Here is a 27,403-nt window from a genome sequence, read left to right as displayed (position 1 = left end):
AAACTATCAGGACCCGGTGCTTTGTTGCATTCCATTTGAAAAATTGCCTTCTGAACCTCTTCCTCAGTATAAGGTGCGGTTAGTAGACCATTTTCTTCCATAGAAACTTGGGGTATATCGTCCGTTAAGTCCTCATTAAGAGAGAAGGTGCTTTCCTCCGGAGGACCAAACAGACCTTTATAATAATTAGTAATGTAAGATTTGAGTTGCTCATGGCCTTCAATCAACCCTTCATCTTGAATAAGAGAATGAATACGTTTTTTCCGATGTCTCCCATTGGCTAATCCATGGAAATATCGCGTATTTGAATCTCCTTCCAATATGAATTGAGCTTTGGAACGTTGATACCATTTGAGTTCCTCCTCGCGAAGAAGACTCGCCATCTGCGCATTTGATTGATTTTTAAGTTCAATCTCTTGCGTAGACAACGGTCTAACCTCCGCAACAGCCTCAAGCTCATCAATTACATTTGATAAGCGAGCCTTCTCTTTTTTAAGGATACCGGCCGTATGGGCAGCCCAACCAGAGAGATGTTTGCGCATTGTCCGCATATTATTATTCCATCTCAAAATTGGAGTGCTGCCCCCGACCGGTCTCTCCCAAACCTTCTTAACCATATCATGAAATCCCTCTCGATGTAGCCAGCCAAGTTCAAATTTGAACGGCCGTTTACAAACAGGACAGGGATTCCTAGTAGTTAGGAGAATGGGAGCATGGTCAGACAGTTTTTCAATACGTTCTAGTGCACGGACTGACACCATAGGGTATTTATTTTCCCGTTCGGTATCCATCAACATGCGATCTAGTTTCTCGTATGTGGGTTCAGGCAAGCTGTTGGCCCAAGTAAACTGTCGACCGGACATAAACACCTCTCTTAAATCAAGGCTATCGATGACAGCATTGAACAAGAAAGGCCAATGTCCATCGAAACGGCCTTTACTTTTCTCGTGAGGATATCTCAACAAATTAAAATCGCCTCCGATTAAAATCGGATAAGGATTATCTTTTGTAAGATTTACCAACTCACGTAAAAAGTCAGCCTTAAAAGCATCCTGGGCGGCACCATACACAGCAACCGGACTCCACGTGAAACCGTCTGCTTTATTCTGAATGTCGAGCTTAATGTGATACTCTCCATCAGAACTAGCTAAGACAGTCATGGTGTCTATACGGACGCCAAGTAAAATGCCACCGGACCTACCACGAGGCGGGCGAGAAAACCACTGAAAGTTAATCCCGCCTGACAGTCGGTCGAGAAAACTTTGTGTGAAATTTCGCCTACCCGTGTCCGATATAGCAATGAAATCTAAATCATAATCACTACAACCATCGGCAATGTGGGAATGTTTAGCCAAGTCACCAAGACCTCTGCTATTCCGAAACATGCCATTCATCGAGAAACTATTTTAGATTTAGTATTCTTGCTATATCTACGAGATTTCTTTCCAGCCGACGATCGAGAACCACGTTCAGAAGCTTATAGATCAGAACTAGGCTCCACGTGTTCTAAATCGACTTCTGAAATATTACCAATAATAGCCGAGAGAAGCTGACCATCTAGGATGTCATCCTCTTCCTCATCGTCTACTACTGTTGTTTCATGCCCGAGTGGAAACATTCGGAACAACCGTTAGACGGTCAAGCTCCGTCTGTCTCAACACGTTGGCCGAAACTGAAATCTCATCAGACCTACTACCCATATTAACTCCTATGCTACTCAAATTTGAAGAAATACGAGTATCTGAAAACGAATTAAATGACTTGGATGGTTGCTTATTACCTGCCGTGTCGAGGTTCTTCTCAGCCTTACGCCGCATGGCTCTCTGCATGGCGTCATCATCCGTCGGCACCGCCCCATCCACCGCAAGAGCGTACCTCCCACTCCGCCTCACCGTCGGTTGAACAACGGGAGGAGGGACCGTGGGTGGCGGCTGCTGCAGGGTGGATACCGGCGATGGAGAAGTCGAGGGCGGTGGAGACCAAGCCGGTGAGGGAGAAGAGGTCATCGATACAGGGGTAGAAGGTGATGTAGCCCCTCGTATCACAGCAGCCCCAGGCGAGTCCCCCTTCGCGGGGAAGAGGGTGTCGAAGAAGAAGCGCCCTTCGTCCCATCAGCCTGCCCCTCCGCCCATGGAGGCGGTATCACGAGCTCAACGGGTCCGTCCGCGGGACACGACGAGACCCTCAAGGTCCGCTGCCCCGCATCCGGATGGCGCGGTAGCGTAGCGTCCTCCGCCGCACCGTGCGGCTGCGTATCGACCTCCGAAGTCGGCTCGCTGCGACGAAGGTGGCGACATGGCCGGCTGCTGCATAGCCGGCCGGTGCATCGGCCCCAATGCCGGCAGGCCCGTGGTCAGCTGCAGCGACGCTGGGGTCACCGCGGCCGACTGCTGCATGTTGTCGATAGGGACGCAGCGAGGCGCCTTCTGCACAGCCATCACGGCCCGACCGAACCAGGCCCACTAGAGGAGGCCTCCAGTGCCGCATCCGCCGGTTTGAATCGCGGCTCGAGACCCGCCGCGATCAACGGCCGCACCGCCGGCTCCTCGGCCGTCACCGAAGGCGAAGCTGCCGGCGTCGCCTCCACCACCACGCAAGGGCGAGCGGCGGCGGTGAAGATGACGCTGGAATGATACGGGACCTGCTCGATCTCCCGTGATCGTATGCTGTTGTCGATAGGGACGCATCGAGGTGCCTTCTGCACAGCCATCACGGCCCGATCGAACCAGGCCCATCGACTTTGCGGCCCACTAGAGGAGGCCTCCAGTGCCGCATCCGCCGGTTTGAATCGCGGCTCGAGACCCGCCGCGATCAACGGCTGCACCGCCGGCTCCTCGGCCGTCACCGAAGGCGAGGCTGCCGGCGTCGCCTCCACCACCATGCGACTCAGCGTCGGAGACGCCCCAAGCACCACGGAGGTAGCAGACCCCAACGAAGGATCCACCGGCGCGATCGCCGCCGGCCGACGTGCCGTGGCTGCAGCGAGGAAGTCCCCAAAGACAGGCGCCGGCGTGACTCGACGACGCGGAAGCGGGCCTCTCCAGGGCTTCATCCGCGGCATCCGAGAAAGCCGCAGGCCTACCGGCGACGAGGACGCCGCCCTCATCACAGACCTCTTGACCTTCTCCCTCGGCGGCGGCAACGCAGACCTTGCCTGCTCCGACAACCTGCACGACGAAAAACGTACCTCCGGCGACGCAGACCTTGACCATTCCCTGGACTCAGACGTCGAGAATCCGATCTTTGTCCAGAAGTCTTGTCTCACCTCCTCTAGGGACAATTCCGGCAACCGCCCGATCTGCTGCACTGCTGGTTCAAACCCAAGCACCGACCACGCCGCCTCCTCCGCCGTCTCCCGCGTCTTCTCGTCAGAATCCTCGTCCTCCGCTAGGCAGCAGAATCTGGATCCAACGGTTGGCCGCGCCGGCGAGGGAGGAGCCGATGCGCCGGCGGCACGCGCGGGATCCGACCGAGCCGCCCCATCACGCGCAGGCCCCATCACGCGCCACGGAACTCCAGTTCTTCGACCCGATCGAATTGCGGGCGATAGGACGGATACTTTGCCTCCGCCTCGCGATCTGGACGTGCAGGGCCGACGGGATTGGACCCTGTCGTGGAGCCGGATCACACGAGCGGCGGCGGCGCGCGGGGCTCCGGCCAGGTGCCTCCGTGTGGCGCGGGGACGGCCGGCCGGATCGGCGGGCGGGTGGTCGATCGGCGGGCGGGCGGCGTTGCCAGCTAGGAGCTCTCTCGTAACACGTACGCTCGTAGCACTACCAAAGATGATTACAGATGATCATGCGACTTTGATTTATTTATTTCTCTTATGTTCGGTAAGCGCCAACAAATTTCAAAGAATCCAAGTACAGAATGTACGGCTGTTGGCTTCACTGTCCGAAACCTCTGGTTTTCGATCTAGCTAGTACTAGATCCTACTAACCACGCAAAAAACAACCTTTGTGAAGTCGTTTGGTATCCATCATTTGGGCCTGGAATCCTGAAATTCATTTTGAAATTTTATAGGTGGGCTATTTGGTTGCTATAGAATTGGGCCGTCATTTCATTTAAGAAATCTAGCAAAATGATGTCATGGGTAAACACAATTCCAAGCCGAGACCTGTCATTTGTGTTTCTCTATGGAAGCCATTTACAAATTCAATATTGAATTCTGCTATCATTTGTAATTCCTATGGCAACCAAACAAGTGTTCATTTCTGGAATTACAATGTAAATAAAATAAATACATGTATTCATTTCAAAATGCTACAAACAAAATAAAAGCCTGGCTTTCAAACGACTCCTTAGGCTCTAGAGACTTCAATAAAACTTTGGCTACCCGATCGGCAACCAATATTGGACTCCAGCTAACCGGTTGTACTGGATTGATTATGTATAGTATGTAGTCCATCCACTCTAATCAATAAGCTGCTTTCGCTTTCTATGTTTTTTCTTTGACCAAAAAATATTTAAAATATATCAAGATTGTTGATATAAAATTAGTATCATTAGAAAGTTTTTTTAATACGAATCCAATAATTTTAATTATATATAATATAATCAAGATTTTGTTGGTCAATATTTTCTGTCACCTCCAGGAATAAAATGAGGACAAAGTCCTCTAATTATCCCACTGGCAGAGCCTTTAACCAATATATTGGAAAAGACATCAATAATAAAATTAAAGAGAAGAGGTGCAAAAGGATCACCTTCAACATTATAAATCCTTACACCTACAGAACCCCCTTGTGTGATTTTCTTGATCTTGGGACTAAAACCTCTAAGCAAACACTTTCTAATGACATGTTGGATGGGAAAGCTTCTATCCACAGAAGCAAAAAAGGGATTTTTAAAGAAACTTGTCTTGCTAGTATTCCCTTTTACATCTTTTACAATTTTAAATTTTGAAAGTGGGCTTTGATTTTGATCGATACTCAATTGGCCAACTGTATGTCGAGTGATAAATAAGGGTATAAGAAAATTTGTTTAGCCAAATGGTCATCTGTTTGCATGAAGAAAGGGCATGTGTGCTTAGGGATTCCTAATCTCCAAGAACCTCAATGTTTGTCTGATAGAATCCTAGATTAAGGGATATATATTCAAGGTGAAGGTAGCTTGTGGAAGAAAATAGTAGATGGTAAGTATAATACATAAAAGCACCAAATAGTTTGTGTTGCTAGGAAATACATCCCTCCATTTTCTGGAAGGGTGTCATGTGGGTGGCTAGCTCTGTGAATTTCAGATATAAATGAAAAGTAGAAAATGGTAGATCCATTAGATTTTGGGAGGACACTTAGTTTGGGAATGCCCCCATGGCAACACAATTTTTGGAAATTTATTTTGTGTAAACAAGTAAATACTCAGTAGTTATGTCATCATATATATACGATGGCTGAACATATATAGGTCTTCACTAGATGAGAAGAAATGTGGAGGCGCGATAGTTGAAAGTGTAGGAAAGTACAAACGTGCCGAACATGCTTGGTAGTACTGGGGCCCATGACTAGCTTCAAAGTCAAGCAGGCAGCGCCAAAGTCGAACGTGCATGTTACGTACGTTACGTACGTACGCACAAAGTCAGAGAGATACCCATCTTCTACCATGGGGATAGGGTGCTGGATAGATGTCTATGCGTACTATATCCAGTGCGAACATGTTAATATAGTCCATATAGCTTTGCTGATTCTCGTAAATGTGTCAGTCTCCAAGAATGCGCATCACTAGCCTAGCAAAATCCCTCTTCAATCTCGAACACACATCCCTAGCTTAGGTGTGAAATGTACTTGGGCATTCGATCGATACATTGCAGACCCATAGACGGACATGAGTGTTGTAAGCGTAGATCGGGGCGCACGAGCGGGCCATACGATCGAAACTTGTTGGCTGCCGCGTGACCACGACAGCGACCACGACCAGATCAACAGTGCCGCGAGCCGTGGCGCTTCATAAACCACCACCATCTATCTCCCCACGGGTGACGGCGAGGTGCCTGGCCTGTAACCGCCGCGCCACCACCAGTGAATGGCCTGCGCGCCCGCGGACAGCAACGGCCCGGGAGCCCGACCGCGCGCGTGCAACAAAATTTCGCGGGCATTGAATGCGGGGTTCACACTTCGCCATCGCCGGGCCGGGCTCGTCGACGGCGACGGCGACAGCTCGCACCGGCGACAGACAAACCGCTCGCTGCTGGCGCGTCGCCTCGCGAGCCACAGCTCTAGATTGCTTGCAGTTCACACCTGCCCTGTCCACCCATAAACCGGCGATGGCGCGGCCGTCGCCCGCCTGTCGCAGTTGAAAGCCATCTTCCCGCCTAAGCTGATACTACGAGTAAAGACCGATGGGGATGCGGGAGACGAGCTGGCGCCATCGTATCCGCCATGGATCCGCGGGTGCGATCGGCATCGGAGATTCAGAAGTGTTTATGCACGTCGGGGTCACGGGACAGAGACCGTCCGTCCGGTGTTCGGGCTAGCTAGACCGATCGTTTTCGTTCTGTTTTCTTTAGCTTTCGACCATCGATCGATCCGGTGCCGGCGGTATCTTGGCCGGGGGTCGATCCGGCGAGATCGAGCTATTGGTTGATGGAGGTGACACGCGACTGTAGCTAACGCAGGGGCTCGATGTACGTATATTTGGTGATGAGATCGACCGCAGTCCTGAATAATTGTGCGTGTACGTACGTGTGTAGTGGGGACAGCAAGACATGCAATCATCGAGAAAGAGGTGGCAATTTTGCACTACGCGAACGATACAGTTTTATGTAGTATTATGATCCTGAAAAGGCAACTATCCTGAAATTGCTGGGAGTGATGTTTTGGCACATATATCTTTGAACTCATGTCAGGTTTAAAGATTAATTTTACCAAAATTGAAATTTTCACCACTGGAAAATTATCATATGGTACCTACAAAATATCATATTTGTTCATAAATTGGGACACAGATGAAGTTGTTCGCGATGGAGTTGGCCGCTGATGTTGCAAGAATGACCAAGATGGACACAGATGAAGCTCATGCGTGTATGGGAGATTGAAAAGAAGAATGGTTGCCGTCCTGTTGGTGATAGAAAGACCTAGTGTATACGGGGTTGTGGTTTGGGGTCTCTTTTGCTTAGTTGTAATGGCGTCATTATAACTGTGATCATTTGAACCATTTTTGAGTTTAGGTGGTGGTAGGTTATTTTGCCCGGTATGGTTGTTCGTGATCGAGCATTCAACTCGCTTTCCCGCATTTTCCTTTCCATTTCTCATCAATTTCTTGTAGTAAACATTGTATTTTCATTATGCAAGATAGGGAAAGGGGATTAGCCTGGCTGGAAAAAAAAAAGGACATGCAATCATCCAAAGGATATTGTAATTTCTCTCTTAATTTTTATCTGGGTAAGATTTGTGAATTGAATCCATGATTCTGTCCTTTTATTTTCATACTCCCTTCGTTCTAAATTAATTGTCGCAACATCTTTCTTTCGAAATAAGCGAGCCTATACACTAGAACATATCTTTTTCGAAATAACTAGTAAAATGTATATAGAATATAGACACACCCAAAGCTACGATAAGTAATTTGAAATAGACTTAATACTAAATAGTCAAAGAGAGGAAGTAAACTAATAGCTCTCGCCGGTGGGGATAAAGTACACCTAGGCAAAACTCGGGCTTGGCCGGGTTTCAGGCCAAACCCAAAAAAAACCGAAGCTAAAATGTCAAGCCCGAACCCAACCCCATATGACCGTCGGGCCTACAAATCAAACCCAAACCTGGCCCGAACTAGCAAAAGCCTGGCCCGAACCTTACCTAAATCACGAAAACTGCAAGTCTGAGCCCAAGCCCAGCCCAGCCCAAAGTGCAAGCCCAGCCCGGGATTTTTGGGCTGGGCTGGGTCGTCCGGTCCGGACTGCCCATGCCCAGCTGTAGGATAAAGCCTGTGCGCTTTCTTTGTCAGAGATAGATATGCACACGATTCATATCACAGACATGCTGCCACATGCATGCACTACAGGAATGGGAGGCTATGCCGAGGGCCAGGCTATACGCCGACGGCCAAAAGTCGGGGCCGTCGGCGTATGGCCCGGCCAGGCCAGCCTGCCCTTTCAACACTCGGCGAAACGTGGCCGTCGGCGTAGCGACCTCTACGCCGAGGGCAGCCCTCGGCATATCTTTGGCCCTAGGCGTAGACAGGGCTACGCCGACGGCCACCCTCGGCGTAGGCTATTTTTCAAATTTGTCTAATTTTGTAAAAATCATAACTAATTCATATGATGTAGAAAAATGCGTATGAGGTATCAAAATGTTCAGAAAAACATCCTCTATCCGTTTATGTCAAAATCATGCATATTTGAATCATGTAGAATAACATGTTAACATAGAAACAATTCAATCGCTTTCTTATATGTTCTCAGGTTCCCGTTTTAGCCAGATGACAATTTAAACGAAGTCAGAAAATCTCGCGGAGCCGCATGACATCATTTATGTGTCCTAGTAACCACTCCAAAAGATGGAATTGGGATACGACAATTATTTTGGAAAACCCTTCACGAACAGGGCTATCAAGTCCGGATTTCTATGGCTTTTAGGGCAATGAGTAGGAAACGGCCCGTGACACCGCATAGTTTGTCGGAACGAGACCATATTTGGCACGTGCGTGGTCCCTGGGATGGGAAGCAATGCTCCGGGAGCGCATTTCCAATCCGATCCATGGGCGATGGTTTTTTCATTTTCGGGGTGCCAAAACAGGTTTTTTTGTGAAGGAACTACATGGGGCGCATTTTAGTATTGCGCGAGACCTCTGCGTAGTGGTAGGACACCGCCTTCGCACCCCATATCACATGCCATATGTGCGCGCTAGCTATCTGGGAATCCATGCGGCTTCCTGCGGTGTCCCGCCGAATCCGCTGGAAAGTGACCGGATTTGAACTAGGGCTACACTTTCCGTCGCTCAATAAATTCCGCAAAAAATGTTTTTAGGTCTATGACATATCAGTTTATGTGCTAATTTTTGTCCGTTTAGCGCGATGGTAAACGGGTGCACCAGACGCGCCCGGTACGGCCATACCGCATCTCCGTGGGGGCCCCTTTTGGCCAAATGACAATTTAAACAAAGTCAGAAAATCTCGCGGAGCCGCATGGCGTCATTTTATGTGTCCTAGTAACCACTCCAAAAGTCGGAATTAGGATACGGCAATTATTTTGGAAAACCCTTCACAAACAGGGCTATCACGTCCGGAGTTCTATGGCTTTTAGGTCAAATGAGTAGGAAACGGCCCGTGACACCGCATAGTTTGTCGGAACGAGGCCATATTTGGCACGTGCGTGGTCCCCGGGATGGGAAGCAAGGCCCCGGGAGCGGATTTCCAATCCGACCCATGGGCGATGGTTTTTTCATTTTCGGGGTGCCAAAACGGTTTTTTTTGTGAAGGAACTACATAAGTCGCATTTTAGTATTGCGCGAGACTTCTGCGTAGTGGTAGGACACCGCCTTCGCACCACATATCACATGCCATATGTGCGCGCTAGCTATCTGGGAATCCATGCGGCTTCCTGCGGTGTCCCGCCGAATCCGCGGGAAAGTGACCGGATTTGAACTAGGGCTACACTTTCCGTCGCTCAATAAATTCCGCAAAAAATGTTTTTAGGTCTATGACATATCAATTTATGTGCCAATTTTTGTCCGTTTAGCGCGATGGTAAACGGGTGCACCAGCCGCGCCCGGTACGGACATACCGCATCTCCGTGGGGGCCCGTTTTGGCCAAATGACAATTTAAACAAAGTCAGAAAATCCCGCGGAGCCGCATGGTGTCATTTTATGTGTTCTAGTAACCACTCCAAAAGTCGGAATTAGGATACGGCAATTATTTTGGAAAATCCTTCACAAACAGGGCTATCACGTCCGGAGTTCTATGGCTTTTAGGGCAAATGAGTAGGAAACGGCCCGTGACACCGCATAGTTTGTCGGAACGAGGCCATATTTGGCATGTGCGTGGTCCCCGGGATGGGAAGCAAGGTCCCGGGAGCGGATTTCCAATCCGACCGATGGGCGATGGTTTTTTCATTTTCGGGGTGCCAAAACGGGTTTATTTTGTGAAGCAGCTACATGGGGCGCATTTTAGTATTGCGCGAGACCTCCGCTTAGTGGTAGGACACCGCCTTTGCACCACATATCACATGTCATATGTGCACGCTAGCTATCTGGGAATCCATGCGGCTTCCTGCGGTGTCCCGCCGAATCCGCTGGAAACTGACCGGATTTGAACTAGGGGTACACTTTCCGTCGCTCAATAAATTCCGCAAAAAATGTTTTTATGTCTATAACACATCACTTTATGTGCTAATTTTTGTCCGTTTAGCGTGTTGGCGAACGGTGCACCAGCCCGCCCGATACGGCCATTTCGCATCTCGCGAGGTGGCTGTTTTGGCCACATGGCAAATTGGGCGTCATATTTGGATTCCTCTAATTTTTAGGTTCAAATGATGATATGTATGTTACATTTAGATTCCTCTCATTTTTCTGATCGATTTAGACATATTATTTGTGGAATTTTGATTTTCCGATTTAAAGATATTAATTATTCAATATTAAATAGAAAAAAGACCAAAAAATAAAATCATTTTATTTTTATTTGAATTCAATATTATTATTACTTATATATATTCATTGTTGTCTACTTAAGTAATTGTTTGGGATTCAAAAATAAAGAAGTGTGCATCACGGTTCAAGGGTTAATAGAGTTGATATGCTATTATTATCAGCAAGAGGTGTCAATTCTATAATGGAAGCTCATCCGAATGGTACCAAGAAGTTAAGCGTGCTGAGGCTGGAGTAGTGTGAGGATGGGTGACCGACTGGAAAGTTTAACCATGATTGTAATTTGACATAAGATTAAGTGTAGTTAGAGTTAAAAGTGTATTGGGTGAAAGATAAACAAGTAAAAAAAAGAAAAAAAGGAAAAAAAGGAAAAAATTGTGTAAAAGAAATTAAAATTTTAAAAATTTTAAAAGTCTATGCCTAGGGTTTTGCCGTCGGCATATAGAAAAAAAAAATTTCGATTTTTTTTTTTGAATTTTTTTGGAAACGGGAAATTTGAATTTTTTAAAAGTCTATGCCGAGGGTTTTGCCGTCGGCGTAGCGTGCTACGCCGAGGGCCGGGCTACGCCGACGGCGATAGTGCCTTTGCCGATGGACTTACACGCCGAGGAGCTATGCCGAGGGCGGCCCTCGGCATAGCCTACGCCGAGGGCCAAAGCATGCTACGCCGAGGGTTCCCGGCCCTCGGCATATAGCCCCATTCCTGTAGTGATGTAAACAAAACTCGCTGCACCACGTTCGTGCGTATGTACGTGTGCCCAGCTAGTTTCGAACAAACATTTTCTTCGTGTCACATGTAAAACTAGTCCGGTCTCGGGGGATCTGTCTGACTTTGTCTTGCACGCACGTAACACGTATGACTTGATGCTGGCTGGTGGCTGCTTGACTTTGAAAGCTAGTGATGGGCGCCAGAATAACTAACCATGTACGGCACGTCTGAACTTTCCTACACTTCCACTCCAAATCTCTTCTCTTCTAGAGACCTAGGTACGCTTGTTCAAAAAAAAAAAAAAAGAGACCTAGGTACAGCGATCGTACGGGGCAATTCACCGTCAAAGTTGTAGAAGGATAGATGGAGAGAGATATGCGGAATATGATGGATGTTGTATTGAACCTCTCGGGCGAGTATATATAGGGGTACAAGTCTTGGGAGCCAAGAAGGCTATCCTAGAGATAAGACAAGAGATGATTACAAATCATATACTACCAAATACACATATACCAAATATATCTCTAACACTCCCCCGCAGTCGTAGCGGTAGTGACGTGAACAACGAAACGTCGCGGACGGTCAGACTGGAGAGAAACCGAAGGTATGAACCAACGGGCTGACACTCCCCCGCAGTCGTAGCAGGAGCGTCGTGGACGATGTCGCGTCGGGATGCTTGGACTGTAGAGGAAGCTGGTGAGGCGCAGGCGAGGTGGTAGCCCTTGTGCCGATGTCGAGGTAGCCGAGAGCGTGGGTGTTGCAACCTTGGTCGGGGTAGCCGCGCGAGGGGATGCCGTGGTCGATGTCGTGGTCGGGTGCCGGTGTCGAGGTAGCCGCACATGAAGCCGCAAGCGCGTAGTGCGCGAGGAGAGTGACGGAGACGCGTCGAGGCAGTCGTGGAGGTTGTCGATGCCGAAGTCGATGCAGTCCGAGCCGTCGAGGGCGAGGTGCTGCCCTAGTATTGCCAGAACTAGGCGCACATCGGGGACGAAGGCATACTCCAGTTTTGCCAGAACCGAGTACGCAAGACGAAGTCGGCGACACGCATCAAGGCAGTCGTAGAAGAGTCGATGCCGATGAAGACGTTGTCAAAGCCGATGAAGACGAGGCGCTGGCCCGAGCTTGCCAGGCTCGGAAACGCGTCCGGACGAAGGCACGCGTCGGTGTTGCCAATACCGGGCGTGCGAGGGAAGGGACCATCATGGACCGCGAGGTCGTGGTGGACGAAGACGTAGAAGGCGGCGGTACTCGAAGTAGGCGAGGAAGAACCCGGCGGCTTGACGTAGACCTTGCGCTGACGGTGGCAACCTGCGCTGATGGGGCGGCGCTGTGGTGGCCTCGGACGTCGATGCGCGGGGGACGGCGAAGGTGACTGCGTGCAGCGACGCCACGGCCCGAGGGGCTGGCGTAGCTGCAGGGCGCGAGTCGGTGCAGCGGCGGGAGACCACCAGCGACGTACACGCCTCGGAAGGCACGTCGGAGGCCGGTAGCGGGGACCAAAGGCGACGGTGCTGCGGCCCGAAGGGGCGACGCAGCGGCAACCCGATACTCGATCGGTGGTAGGCACGTGCTCGGGGACGTGCTTGGCGTTGACATGCGCAGGATCGGTTGATCAGACCGACGGCGGCACGATACGCGCCATGGCGTGGACGACGCGCAGATCGGAGGCGATGGCGCTGCAGAACTGGACGCCTATGCTGCCGGATGCACGGCTGGACGGTCGGCCTGGGGACCGGTACGACCGGCCTGGGCGCCGGTCCAACCGGCCTGGGGCCCGGTCTGACCAGCCTGGGAGCCGATCCAACCGGCCTGGAGCCCGGTCTGCCGGCCTGGGCGTCGGGTGACTGGGCGGAAGCCCCTGGATAGCAGCCCGGTAGGCACCGGTTCTGGGCCCGGTTTGGTCCGATCCGACCCGGTCTGGAAGCCGGTCCGGTCGGGTGTAGCGCCGGGTAATCCGGTCAGGTGGCCGGTCTGCCGGTCGTGGCGCCGGCCCGTCCGGTGCTGAGGCCGATCGGTCGGGTCGTGGCACCGGCCCATCCGGTGCTGAGGCCGGTCGGCCGGGTCGTGGCGCCGGCCGGCGATGGAGACCGCGCGAGCGAGACAGCCTATTGCGTCGCACGTAGGGGCGCCCCGTGTGCGGCGCGTGAGGCTGTGCCGTGCGTTTGATGGCCGGTGCAGGTCGATGCCGTTGTCGGAGTAGAGGCGCAAGAGGACGACGGCGATGAGCGACTCAATCCGATCTGTAATCGGTAAACCAAAAAGGAAAAATGCTGGTCGAGCGACCGGCGACGCAAAAAGAAAACTAATCTACAGATTGGAAAAAAAGACTCGAGGGCAGCGGATCAACAGATCGGCGGACGAACCCTCATACGGGTTGCGCGGCCCCCGGAGTAGATCATGGAGATCGACCTCCCCGGGGGCGGCGCGGCGCGGAATCTTGTACGGCGGCTAGGTCAAGGAGTGTGCCGCTCTGATACCATGTAGAAGGATAGAGGGAGAGAGATATGCGGAATATGATGGATGTTGTATTGAGCCTCTCGGGCGAGTATATATAGGGATACAAATCTTGGGAGCCAAGAAGGCTATCCTAGAGATAAGGCAGGAGATGATTACAAATCATATACTACCAAATACACATTTACCAAATATATCTCTAACAAAAGTCTCCAAAGTCAGAACAGGGCATGCGAGACCGTGTCGCCTGCTCGTCTCAGCAAATCACTACGGATTATGTTAGTTTCCGCTTGTGGAGATCACATACTGTGAGCAAGTAATGACTTTTTAGCTCGCGATCACATACTGTGAGCAAGTAATGGCTTGTGGAGATCACATACTGTGAGTAGATAAGATTGACTCTACCTAGGATGACAGAGCTAGTGACGTTCCAAACCAATCAAAACAACTGACGATTAGTTGGTACTTATATAAATTCCCGAGTCGATTTAGCACGGCGACAGATTTTCATCGAATATGGGTAGCTGATCAGCTAAAGTTTTCTTAACACAAGTTTGATATTTCTTTAAGTCCAGCCAATGCATCCGAGAATCCAATAATACAAGGAAAGATACACAAAGATTGATTTCTGGAAGGATATATGTGCTAGCTAGACAATGAAGCCAGCAGCCGTACGTTTTGTACTTTGTGTTGGCGCTTACCGAACATAATAATAATAAGACAAAATTCAAAACTGCGCATTATCACCTCTAATCATGTTCGATTTGTGCTAAATGCTAACCAACATATGTATACGGACGACAGTCTTCTTTCCGGCCGGAATCAAAGTCAACAAAAGTGTCTTGGGCTTCCTACGTTTAAAAAAAGAAGTGTTTGAGGGAGACGGCCGGTTGCTGCAACGGTCAACTATCGATCCTAGGCCCGTACAGATCGAATGTACGTCTAGCTGGCATGCATATGCGAGCTAGTATGGCCCACACATGAACAGATCAATCACAAGGTCAACTGCTCCGCAATTCTCTACAAATAATTTCCAACTTGACAAGAGTTTTTTAAGCATCTCATCATATTTTTCTTGCAGATACGTACATAGCTTATATATCGTGCAGATGCTACATGATTGTGTTCGTATATTTGAATTTTGGACGCTTGGACTAGTCGAATACTTGGTTTTAACTTAGCTACCTACCCCTACTGTGGTGCTCTACCTGTAAAATTTCAGCTCGATATTTTAGATTTGATTTTTTTTACTTTCACTAATATAGGTGTATCTAGATATATTTTAGTTCTAGGTACATCCATACTAGTGGTAAGTAACATGAATCGGAGGGGAAAAAAAGGATGAAAACGTTGTCTTTCAGTTAGGTATAAATAATAATGTTGGCCCTTTCAGCTTACTAAGTATTGACAATGTAAAGTGAATCCAACGATGCATTATTTGTGAGTATCTATGTCTGACTACAAATATTATCACATGGAAAAGACAAGTGGTGACAACCGTGATGAGTGGCAATTGGTGAAACAAACAACCCGTAGATAGTTTTGTAATTCAGGATATAGCTAAGCAGAATCTATTTCATCCTAAAGAAAGGGTGGAATCTATTGCCAGTTGCAGTCACCTCTAAGGGCATCTCCAACCGCGTGACCCAAACAGACGCGCTGGGCCGTTCGTTTTGCGCCGTTTGGGTGGCCGAGCAGACACGCGGACAGCGGCCCGCGTCCGCGTGTCCGTTTGGGTCGCGCCCTGCGCCCAACGCGCAGCGCATAATCGAAGAAATAGAAAAACAAAAGTAGAAATGCAAATTTAAACGAAATTTGATTAAACTTATGCCCTATTTTGGGCAAATTTGTACATAGCCCTATTTTGGACAAATAACTAACAAAAGAAGCCCTCTATATGGGCTTTTAAAATTTAAACTAAAAACCCTCTATTAGGGTTTGGTCGGCGGCGCGGTGGCCGCCGGTGCGCCGCCTAGCCCCTGTGGGCGTCGTCGGTGTCGTCGTCGTCGTGGACGACGTCCCCGGGCGGCGAGGCACTGTTGTGGCTCGAGCGCGCCGGGGACTCCGGCCACGGAGACCATAGGGCCTCCTCCCAGGACGAGTAGGGGTCCGGAGCCACCCGAGGCAGCGGCGGCGCACGGAGCAGCGCCTCCTCCCTGAGGCGATGCTCCCTCTCCTGCCAGGTGCGGCGCCTGGCCTACTGGGGCCGCTGCTCCTCCGCGCGGCGCCTGGCCTCCTGCCGCCGCTGCTCCTCGCGCCGCTCCTCGTCGACGCGGCGCCTGGCCTCCTCCCGCCGCGCCGCTTCCTCCTCCTCCCGTCGCGCCTGCCGGGCCTGGGCGTACAGCTCCCAGGCCTCGGCTTCCTCGACCTCCCGTCGGGCCGCTTCCTCCATCTCGGAGGTGCGAATGGCCGCATTGAGGTGCGGCCATTTCGCGTCCTCCTCCGCCGTCGAGATGACCAGCGCGGCGCGGAGGTCGGGGTCCTCTTCCGAGGACTCGAGCTTGGGCTTGAGCAGCAGCGGCGGCGGTTGCGGCAATACCGCGCCGCCGCGGGTGGCCTCTCCGATGTGGAGGCCGCCTCGGTTTCCTCCGGATGGCCGCAGCGCCGGCGGACGACGGCGGCTGCTGCTCACCTCGTCGTCGTTGGCTCCGGGAGCGAACCGTCGCTTCGGGACCATGGTGGCGGTTTCGCTCGGGGAGTGGAGTGGGGACTGGAGTGGAGGGCCAGATCCCCTGCACTCCCCATTTAATAGCCTCCCGGGTCACCGACAGGTGGGCCCAAGGGAGACGAGGCGACCAGCGCCCGGACGCGGGCGGACGGCGCGTGCCATCCGCGGCCACGCAAACCTAGCCCAGATTTGGGCCGGGTTTGCGTCGTTCCGGACGCCGCGGCCATCCGCTTTTGCGGTGCGTCCCCGCGTTGGGTCGAGATTTTGTCCGGCTCGACCTATCCGGACGCGCGGGCGCGAGATGGGTCGCCCCGTTGGAGATGCCCTAAGGGCATGTACACTGGGAGATGCTTGGGTGGGGCGCTTGTGCAGCCAGAAAAAAATAATTATATCGGTAAGAGTCCGGCTCTACAACGCAGAGTGCTAATTGAGGCGCTACAACTGTTTTTTTTTTTCAGCGCATGGATAGGGCTGCCAGTGGGTTGCATGCGAGATAAATTGATGAAGCGCCCGGCGCATGTAGAGGCGTCGACGCAACCTGTGTTCCCGGGATCGGCAAGGAATTAACTATAACTACCAGGATTACTACCCTAGCGTCGGCCTAAGCGCCTCCATTGTAGATGCCCTAACATCATCAGTATGGGAGTTCCACGACTAGAAGTTGCCGATCGTAACTAATGTTTTTTTGAAAGTTACATGTGATTATGTGTTTGATTAAGTTTACAAAAATATATTAATATTTACAATACAAAACAAGTATTATTAGATTAATCATGAAACCTTTTTCCATATTCATAATATTTCAGACATTTTGATATTTCTTTCAAAAAACGTTGTCAAATATAGTCAAGTTCGAACTTTTAAAACCATAAATCACCTTCTAAGAAAGAAGCAAATAAGTATATAGTTTGCGTTTTGGATGTTCCGAGACATACCGAAACGTCAGCATGACTATATAGGACCTATTCTAAAAAAAACAAGATCTGCTTGTTTTGTTGGTTTCTTAGCTTCTTGTTTATTCGTTATGACTAAGTAGTTTTTTATCTTTACAGCTTGGTCACTTTGCGCAAGTGGGCAATGAAAAATTGCAAGCAACTGATAGATACATAAATTTGATTCACATGCTCTTGAGAAGTACTAGGCCAGGTTGGCCGACACAATGACTTGCACCTCCATATCACGGCGCATACTTATCGATCGGCCGCTCGTCATTATAATATGGTAGTAGTATGATCACATGGGCTGCTGATCTAAGCAGAGAAAGATAACACATATCAATGTCATCGTGGCAATATCTTATTCCGATATTCCTCTTCGTAAATGTCACACTCCAAACCGAGGAGTTCTTGCTACCTGTTTATATTTCAGCTTGGCGTCTAGCAGCTAAGCTTGTTAGATAATCCTTGTCTTACTGTGATTTTTTTCTTGAGGTACTTGATCATATGTAAGTTCATTGAACATGTCACAGCTGGTCTGTTCTGCGTATGGTATAGGACTCCTGGAAGAAATAACTACGGACCGAGCTTCAGTTTCTGACGAGAGGAAATGCATGGAACCATATATATATATATGTTTTGTCTGTCAAGAAGGCGAGCGAGTTCTGTTTTTCCATTTTTCTGTAGCTAAGCTACTGACAACACAATTGACGCATTTTCGCAAGATGTAGTACAAGTGCAAACGTACGATGTCAACGGTTACGGCCTGACCTTTTCAACGAATTGCAGCTATTTCACTACGGGAAAAATAAGACTTTGCCATGCAACTATTTGCACGGCAAAAACTTTGACGTGCGACGTCGCACGGTAAATATCGCACGGCAACGCCACTGGCGGCGAGTTGCCAACATTGCACGGTAAAGGCTTTGCCATGCGACGCCGCACTGCAAAGGTCGTTTCTTTGCCGTGTGTCAAATATGTTTTATCTAAAAGAAAAGCCCCAAACTGGCCAGTTTGGGATTCGAACCTAGGACGCAAAATAGGGAAAGCGTGCAACCTTGCCACTAGGCAAAGTGCAACCTTGCCACTAGGAAAGCGTGTAACCACGACTTTTGAGCTGAGAAGAAATCCAGTATTTACATCTTTGCTGTGCGTTGTTAGAGCATCTCTAGCAGAGCCCGTAAATTGGGCAAAACCGAATAATAACTGCCGATTTATGTGTTCGGTTCAGAAAATGGCACATATCAGTCACCATAAACGAGCCAAAACCAAAAAAAAGTTTTCAGTCCGAGACCGAAAACCCAACTCGATCTGTATTTGTAGGGGCTGAAAAGCCGAACTAAACACCAAACTATATTCGTGGCGCGCTAAAATTTCAGATGAGACCAACTGCTTCCGCCGGTACAGTCACCGGAATTGTAATATCCCAGATATTGGGGTTACAAAAATAGAGGAAACAGATGTGTGCATTGCATTCATGCATAGAAAATCTGGGGAATTTTCGCGCTTTAAAGTAAAACAGATCCACGATGAATCGAAGTTTCACTTGACCTTGGTGGAATTGAAGTAGCTCATCAAGTCAAGCGTTATAAACCTCAATGTGACTTTGGTTAAAACATTGTTTTGGGTAAAGATGATTTGATCTAAGGGGTTAGATCAAATGGAACTAATAATCAACACAACCACACTTTACTCAATGATCAAATGCTTGATCTTATAAAAGATTATAATGTGGTAATCCTTACCATAACATATGAACATACATCTATTTGGAAATCAAGTAACAATAAATGGAGAAATCATCCTTTACTTATCTTTTCCATGTCTTAAACTAATCCTTGATCCCACCATGAACCTCATGGTATTCATTTTACTTCACTCTTGGAAACATGACAAGGAAATCAACTCTAAAAATATATATTCTTCTCTATTCCATATTATTATACATCAAATCTAGAGAGGTAAGATTTCTATATTATTTACTAGAGAAGAAATGACAAACTCTGAGCTAAACCTTGGATATAAATATCCAGATGATCAAAACATTATCTTCAAGAGGAACCCTAGAGTATTATTCAAGACATTCCTTAGAGAGAGAAACCATATATGTTAAACATAGGGATTGATGATCACATCAACCTCTATGGAGCATAACCTTAGGTTAGTATTAAAGACCTTCCCAAATGAGAGAGACCAATCATACTAATTCTAGCTTTACCTATTTAAGAATCAGGGAAAACCTTTGAACTAAAGTTTTAGGAACAACCATTTCATCTTGGAGTGGTGAGATACCCTATTATCACATGGAATAATACCATATCCATGAATTGATAAGGTGAGGAAGAGACTAACCCAATTAAGCTAGACAAATGGAACCTGAGCCTAGATACCTAAGGAGATATTAGGAGTACGCCATAAACCCTAGAATAGTCTATTCCTATATAAGAGAGCTCAAGATATGGTGTTACCCTCCAGATAGCTGAGGAAACACTTGGATTTAAGGGAGAGACCTATTATATATTCAAGTGGATAAACCATCAATCCTTGAGAGAACTCTAAGTGAATATATATCTCAGGCATTTCCTGGGATATCAATCCAATGAGACAACCATGCCCATGTCCACCTAAGGAATTATAAGAAAAGTAATATACCTTAGTTGATCAAGACAATACATGATCTTAGAAATGAGGAACCTAACTCAGGAGAGATATACTTTAGAAAGCCAAACCTTGATCATTATAAAATGAGTAATGATCATAAACCATAATAGGATAAACAGATATCATTCACCACATGAAATCATAGGGAGGTAACTAGTAAGAAACCCTAAGCTTATGTCCCAACCTTAACTTGTGAATCACATGGTGATCATAAGTAGAATCCTACCATATCTAAATTGCATAAATTAAAGAACCTAAGAAAACCTTAGAGCCAAACTCTATACTTTATATGGTGGGAACCATTCATCAGTGTAACCAAAGTTAACTATAAAAAGAACCATAGCCACCCTAATTACTTTAATGATAAATTGAGGATAGCAAAAGAAGTTAATTGGGAGGAAGAGCAATCCTAGCCAAGGTAAGATGGAGTTGAACCCCACATAGAACCTATCTCCATGTCTCAAATTAACTTGTGGATTACTTGGTGATTACAAGTAAAACCCTAATCTATATCCCAACATTAGCTATGCATCACTTGGGTGATCACCACTATAAACCTAATTCACAATTGAGCTCCAAACCATTTGCCAGTAAGTAAATATAATTAGAACCCTAGAATTTCTCACTAGCTAAACTATATGATTAAACCCATGGTGGTGATCAACTACTTATCTTAATAACCAAGACCAAACCATGATGAGAGTAGTACCTACATCATTGATATGCTAGAGGCCCGAGGGTTCCCGTTGAGATGGAGGAACTGGATGTCTCTTCTCTTTCGATCCGCCTCTTCAAGAGTGCTCGTTAATGGGGTGCCAGGCAGGAAAAATCCAACACCTTCGTGGCCTTAGCTCTCCCCTTTCCTCTTCGACCTTGCTATCGACCCTCTCCACCGTCTCCTAGATATCGCCACAAGCGTGGGGATCCTTTCCAAGATTAAGGGCAAGCACTGCACCTTCCGAGCCTCGTTCTATGCCGACGATATTGCACTCTTCCTGAACCCAACGCAACAAGATATCTCGGGTCTTGGGGAGGTCCTGACAGCCTTTGGACAAGCCACAGGGCTAATTACTAACCTTACAAAAAGCTCGACTTCCCCCATCAGCTGTCAGCACATCGATATTCAGGACCTCGTCACAGGTGCCGGGATCGCCCTAGCGCCCTTCCCCTGCATGTACCTGGGAATGCCTCTGTCCATAAAGAACCTCACCAAAGCTGACTGGAAAGCCCTCCTGGACAAGATGGACCGCCATTTGGCCTCTTGGAAAGCAAGGTTCATGAGCAAAGCTGGCAGACTAGAGATGCTCAATACGGTTCTAACCTCCTTGGCAGTCTACATGATGACCATAAATAACATGCCTGCTTGGGTCAAGAAGGAGTTCGATAAGCGCCGCAGAGCATGGCTTTGGGCAGGAGAGGCCAACTGTAGTGGAGGCAAATGTAAGGTTAGTTGGAAAAGGGTTTGTCGGCCCAAGCACCTAGGTGGTCTTGGTGTACACTGCATCGAATCTTTCGGTACGGCACTCCGCCTAAGATGGATGTGGCAGAGATGGAAGTACCAAAACAAGCCTTGGGCACACATGAGCTTACCCTCCACGCCCAAAGAACGGGCACTATTTGCGGCCGCAACAAAAATAACCATTGGAAACGGCCAAACGGCTAGATTCTGGACTGATCGGTGGCTCAACGGCATGTCACCACAAGATTTGGCCCCACAGCTCTTCAAGATTGCTATCAGGAAAAATAGGACTGTCAAAGATGCCCTATCAAACGGAAAATGGCTGCAGGACTTGCGCTTCTCTCTTGACGAAAGCCATTCCACGGAACTTCTCCGCTTAGAAGAACTCGTCAACTATATTCAACTCTCTAATGATAGAGATGAGATCACATGGGCTTTTGGGAGCAAGAACTACTACACCACAAGATCAGCCTATCAATTGCAGTTCATCGGCGCGGTTGGAACGGACCTTCAGAAGATTGTTTGGAAGGGATGGGCGCCGGCCAGATGCAAATTCTTCATTTGGACTATAATGCTGGATAGTGTCCTCACGGCTGACAAGTTGCTGCTACGACAATGCGAAAACGAATATTTTTGCCCCCTGTGTCGCAGAAATCTTGAAACAATTGATCATCTCCTAATTGAATGCCCCTTCAGCCTGAAGGTCTGGTCACATGTGGCTGCCCGCCTAAATCAACAAGTGCTTACCCCGGAGGCTTGGCAAATGGAACAACTCAACATCAAATCTTGGTACAGGAAGGTGGTCGGTAACCAAACCAAAGACACTAGGAGAATCACATTCCCCTTGGCCAACATGATTTGTTGGGAGATCTGGAACGAGCGAAACCGCCGTATTTTCAACAAAAAGGATCTGCCGGTTTAGGTGTTCATTTCTAAAATTATGGACGAAATAGATGTATGGAGGTTAGCAGGAGCACCACTACCTCTTGTAGCACAAACTAGTGGGGCGCCCTTTGACCCAGGCTGATTTTCAAGTCTCTTTTTTTTTTTACAGAAGTGCCATCTTCAGGCCTTCTATCCTGTAACTTCCACCTCCTTCTAATGAAATGAACACAACAGCTCTCCTGCTGTTATTCAAAAAAAAGGTATTCTAAGGTGTTACTAAAGCACAATATTAATACTAAACTTGGGAGGAGTTCAAGCAGAGTTTCCAATTCATTAGCACATAGTTCTGCACATAAAATAATAGTCAAGTGACAACACTATCAAATAGGAGGTCAAATCCTTAGAGATATTTAGCACATAAAATCATGCCACTACATCATATTCTTATTTGAAATCCATAAATCAGTATTACCTTGAGATTATTTCTTACAAGATGAAACCAAATAAAACTCTATATACCACTAAGTATGAAAATTATCACTGGAAAACAATTTTAATATTTACAAAGATAATATTCAAATCCATGTCCATATGGGTAATTAAATTCAAGTTCATATATTAATAACTAAACCAATGATATAATACCCATATTAACATTCTAATACACCCCTAAAGTATCTGCAGCAATTTGTACTAATCTTTGTATGATTCAAGTAAGCCAGACCTGCAAGATACAAAGGAATTCAAATTTGAATTCAAAATAGAATTCAAAACATAATTTAAAAACAGAAAAAAGAAGAAAAGAAAACAGAGAAAAAAATAAAGTGGGGCTTACCTGCAGCAGCAGCCCAGCTGCCGAGCCCAGCACCACAATCACCAGCAGCCCATCACCAGCCCAGCAGTAGCCCACCAGGCCAACCCAACCCAGATCAAATACCTTTTCACCTTGCTTTAAAAATCGTGCGAAGACGTGGTCTTCGTCTTCCTCGCATGGACGCCACGGGATGCCGTGGTTGATTTCGTCGGACACGTCCTCGTCGCCGATAAGCACCAGCCGGATGCCATCCTCGCTCCAGAACCCTAGCGCATAGCCGTGAAATCCGCAGCTCGACAAACCATTAAGATTCGGGCATCGCCAACCCTAAACCGCACCTCCACCGTATCCTGGCCGCCCGTCGCCGACGACTCGTCGTCGTTCCAGACCACCTCGAGGACTATAAAACCACCAGGAGGATCGCCGTGCTACCCTTGTTGATCTCCGCCATTCAATTCTCTCTCAAACCCTCTCCATCTCTCGCAAACCTTCCGAGAAGCTCGCCGGAGTTCTTGCCGTCACCATTGATTAAGACCACCCCAGCATCCGTGAGGAGGTCGAGGAGGTGCGCCTCGACGAGAAGACCATCCTGGCGGAGCAGAGCATCCAGGGGAGCTTGGAGGGGGGCCAATTTCTAGGTTCCCTTCCACTCGGGTTCACCGGCAATGTCGAGTTCACCGTCGTCTCCGACCATCCCCGGCCTTGCTGATCATCTCAACAGAATCAGGGTGAGTGTGCGCACCCAGAGAGCTCTTATTCTTGCAATTTCCTCCACGGTAGCTTGCGATTCGAGATCTCGCCGGCGTTGCTCCGCCGCGGGCATGCTTGCCGACGATGCTCCGGTGCTCCACTCGAAAAACCAATACCACCATCGGATCCAGCGTGTTGAGGAGGTTCAGAAAAACCTACTCGCACGTCCTGGGGGGGCGTATATCGGCGGCGCCATCCCCAGGTGACCACCGGCGTTTAAACGCCGGCGAAGTCAACGCATTTGGTCATACTTGACCAGTCATCGCTTGCGTGGCAGCCTACGTGGCCCAGGCCCCACGGGTCAGTGACTAGGGTTAGGTTCTGCCACGATAACAAAAATGTTGTTCATTTAAATTTATTCCAGAAAATTGTTGCAACTTCAAATAAATCTAGGAAATTCAATTTAACTCAGAAAAATTAAAATAAGATATCAAAATTCTTCTAAACGAAAAATCTATTCAATAAAAATATAATATGAAATTTTTATTTTTAATAAAACTTCAATTATTTTATACTTGTTATTAAGCCTTTAATTTAATTCTAAATTCAATTAAAATTCAATAATTAGTAAAACTTCATAAAATAAATAAAAAACAGTAGTTAAATAAGGAAAACATTAAAATTAATTTTCCTTTACTATTAACTTATTAAATCCTTATTAGGAGGATTTAAAAACCCTAAATAATAATTACCTTAATTATTAATTGTTTAAAAATAATAAAATAACATATTCCATATTATTTTTATTTCCAAGTTGCTAATAACTTCAAATTTAAAATGAAGTTATTAATCATAGAACTATATGGTAAATAGCAAACCCTAATTCCATATGGAATGATATTACAACCCTACCATTTCATGTGAAAACCAAAACCCTAATGCCATTTAGAACCTAGCTCCATTACTTCATATGAACCCTAAATGCTTCCAACCTAAACCCTAGGTTAGAACATGTGATCATGGTACCTACTTCCAAATCATAGAACCATAGTAGCAACTAAATACTTGTCTTGGACACATAAAATGTAGAAGACCTATCACTAATATATGGGTATCCCATGTGTTCATCCTCATCAGACCTAACAAATCAAGTGGGGTCAAGCAAGTGAAAACCCTAGATCCTATTACCAAAGCCATCATCCTTATTGATCCCTAATTAGCATCACACCATTGTGATGAACCTTAATAGCAACCATACCTACTATTTTACATTACAGAACCCTATTCCACTAAACCCTACTAGTGTTGGATACTTATCAACCATCCTATTTAAGAGCCAATTACTCCTTACTTAATAGAACTAACAGTAAAACCTAGACAACCTCAACCCTAATTGCAATACTTCTTATTACTTAAGAAGTATGTTCTTCAAAAGTTATTCTTTTGAAGAAAATAAAGAATAGCCACCAACCCTGCCTAATAAGAATCTATAAACCCTAGCTAGCAATCACCAGCAAGATGAATCAACCTTGGTAGAAACCATGTATAATTAATTGCTTAGGATGCCTAGGCTTAACTCAACCTTACAAAACCTAGGTGTCGATGAATCCAACATTGTTGTGATCCATCTAATACTTACTCCGAAACCAATTAGAACCATAGAAAACCATAGAACCCCACAAACCTAATTACCATACTTGTTCTTCATTAAAGAACATGTTCTTCAAAAGTTATTCTTTTGAATTATATAATAAGTAATCATCAACCATGCATTATAGGACTTAAAATTGACAAATGCTCTTTACTTATTAAACAGCTACTATTCCTGATTGTGCATGATTGTTACTATTCATTTTACCACCTGCTTATGATTCTAAAACAACACAACCCTGAATAATAACCTTGTTTGTGAATCATTCTAAAAGTGCAACACACCCTGAACTAATCATTACCACTCACTAATCCTAAATCATCGGGGTTAGATCACGCTTAGAGCGATTGCATCGCATACTTATGCATTATTGCATCCTTGCCAATCTTTTAAACATCGTCCTTACCGGACGATGATGCTATTTCAGAATTTGGAGTTATTGCGTATCGAAGACCTTGCCTGCATAATCTTGCAGTCAAGAAAGGCAAGTTCATCACTTGCTCATACCATTCGAGTATTTTTACCAAATTACTTGCAAAGTATTATGTTTATCACTATTGCATAAAAACCAAAACCACTATTTTCATAACTATGAATATGACTATGTGGTGGGCAATGGAACCATGGATTGTGTTGATATGGTGGAGGTTCCATTGCAAGGGTTTATATCCATCTAGGATTAGACAAAAAATGTCGCCAGTGATTCTTGTGCCGTAATACCCGTGTTAACCATAAGATCTGGAGTGGGACGGAATAGTCAATCGTATTTCCACCTCTTGTACATCAACGGATGCGCTTACCGTAGCGGTTGTATCTTGCGGAGCAATTGGTGGGTGGGAGCCCCTTCTAATTCCCCACGGTATTGCTGTTGCATACCGTAGCGGTTGCTGCTTGCGGAACAATTGGTGGGTGGGGATCCCCTTCTAATTCCCCACGGTAATGTGGTCTATGATGGGTTGCAGCTACCGGCGAAGGAGTTTGGTTAACGAGTCCCAGACTATCGTCGTGGTCGGGGTCCACCCTGAAATATGGGAATAATGAGACCGGCGAGGACCCAGGGTCGGGGTATGCAACAAAGGGTGGGTGTGCGAGGTAGCGGAGGAATATGATTGGCTATGACCTTATACCGGGCCTCACACCAAAGGAAGTGTGGACGGGTCGCCCCCGGTTGGCACCAAGGTTAAGATCTCTTATGGGTAAAGCAACACACCTCTACAGAGTGTAAAGAACCATGACCTGTCACTCCCTGTTCCGGGATATGGAACTGCGAACGCTGCCGGAAAGGAGCTCCATGAAGTTCTAGTAAAGCGGTGAAGGCTGACGGACATAGTTCTTCTGAATAAAAGCAACCTTTTGAAGAAATGGTTATGAAAACCTGCATTGGTATTAGACTTTCTGGTCTAATGCCGTAGCTAGTGCATTAAACACCTCTTTCCTATAATGAACTTGTTGAGTACGGTCGTACTCATCCCACTCTTAAATCCCCTGCTTAGATATGGAGGCATCGAAGGAGGATCTACAGTGCAACTCAGAGATCGAGGAGTCAACAACTACTTCAAGGGACAGGAACCTATCAGAAGAGACAAACACCACATCCAACAAGGATAAAACCTAGCTTAGCAATAGAAAGGAACTGGTTTCCTAAACCTAGCTCCTATGTAGCTAGAATCTATTCATAGCCTCTATAGCTAGTTAAATACTCTACAAACAGAGTTCGTGATAAGACTAGACTACGAGTCGTTCTTCTGGAGTTTATTTGCAGTTTACCTCATTGTAAAGTAGGAGGTCTGTGATGATCTTATGTAACGAGTCAATGCTCGTAATTCTATAGACATACCTTGGACCCGCATATGTTTCGTTGTACCACTCTGAGCGATATAATACTAGTGGAACGGTGT

The sequence above is a fragment of the Lolium rigidum genome, chromosome 7 (genome assembly GCF_022539505.1).
Source record: "Lolium rigidum isolate FL_2022 chromosome 7, APGP_CSIRO_Lrig_0.1, whole genome shotgun sequence".
NCBI classification, from domain to species: domain Eukaryota; kingdom Viridiplantae; phylum Streptophyta; class Magnoliopsida; order Poales; family Poaceae; genus Lolium; species Lolium rigidum.
This window is presented reverse-complemented; position numbering follows the sequence as displayed.